Here is a 1,703-nt window from a genome sequence, read left to right on the forward strand (position 1 = left end):
TGATTGGGCGTAACCTTAATTCCTCTGCTAGCAAGCATATGTGTTAAAAGATCAATACAGAGTCTTTTTTCTTTAGACTCAGTATGGCACATCTTCTTAATCTAAAGATCAATACAGAGTCTTCTTTCTTTGGACTCATATGGCACATCTTCTCAATCTAAGTTCTGTATTATCCACCTTCTTACCCCACTTATCCTATATAGGGGCGTCTGCAGCACCCTGGTAGAGTCCTGTCCTTCCTGAGTGTGGGGGTTCTCAATGGGGGGGCTTACCTAGGGGAATCCTGTTCCAGGGGTTCCCAAAGGTGTGGACGGAGTTGGCGGAGACTATCCACCCTCTTCGTACGGTGGAGTCCTATCCGTCCCGAGTGTGGGGCGCTTACCTAGGGGTCTCTGTTTGGGCGCCATATGCTGGGGTTCAACCCCAGCAGGTCCAGGGGTCCCCAAAGGTATGGATAGTCAGCGAAGAAGGAATGACATGGAGGCATTGTTCAGGTGATCATCATAGCCAAGTTCTGTGTTTTATTGTCTTGTTACCGCTGGACTAGAGTATTAGGCAACTGAAAGGGAAGGTTTGTTGTAACTTGTATTTGAAAGTGAGTGATAACTAGCAGGGTTAAGGTGCTATAGTTGGATAATTTATATTAAAAGACGGGTTTTTAAAAATTTTATTGGGATGACATTACTCAACAGGAACATAGAGGTTTCATATGTGGACAGTGTTGTCTTTATACCAACACTAGATACCCTTGATTCTGCCTTTCAGCTTTCAAGCAGTACTTGTTTTCCTCTTATGGCCCCAAGCAGCCTCTCAATGCCATCTCTGCCAAGTCCCAGCATAACACAGTGCGATACTGGAAAAAAATAGTACATGCAACCATAGTATTTTATGTTCCCTCTGCTCCAGAACAGGGACTTGCATTCATAACTATTTATTGTTTTTATATCTGCTTTTTGGATACTTTCCACCCAGATGCCAGCTGGGACCACTCTGTTCATTAAACCAAGATAAAATCAGTTCAAATATCCTTTTTTTCTTTTCTTTTGGGCATCTAATACTAAAGATTTATTTAAATTTCTCAAGACTGCCATAACCGGTTTGCCTCAGCATAAAGAACATCAGCTTAGGTACTGAAAGATCCTGGGTTTGATTCTGGCCAAGGGCACATACTTCGGATGCATATGTGATCCCTGTCCCTGGTTGGGGTATATGTGAAGACAACTGATAGATGTGTCTCTCTCACATTAATGTTTCTTTCTCTGTCTCTCTCCCTTCCACTCTCCTAAAAATCAATGAAAAAAATATCCTCAGGTGAGGATTAGCAATAAATCCTATATATTAAAAGGCTAAAATGCAAATCTACCGAACGGTGGAACGACCAGTCACTATGACGGGCAGTGACCATTAGGGGTTAGATGATCAATGCAGGAGCTGCCCCCTGATGGTCAGTGCCCTCCCACAAGGGGAGCACCACTCGGCCAGAAGTGGGGCTCATGGCTGGCAAGTGAAGCCTCCGTGGCAGTCGGACATCCCCTGAGGGCTCCCAGACTAAGAAAGGACACAGGCCGGGTTGAGGGGACTTCCCCCCGGAGTGCATGAATTTTGTGCACTGGGCCTCTAGTCTTATCTAATAAAAGAGAAACATGAAAATTGACCGTACCTCTGCTATACTCACAAGCCACACCCACCAGCAAATCAGAGGG

The sequence above is a fragment of the Myotis davidii genome, unplaced genomic scaffold (assembly GCF_000327345.1).
Source record: "Myotis davidii unplaced genomic scaffold, ASM32734v1 scaffold550, whole genome shotgun sequence".
In the NCBI taxonomy this organism is placed as follows: Eukaryota; Metazoa; Chordata; class Mammalia; order Chiroptera; family Vespertilionidae; genus Myotis; species Myotis davidii.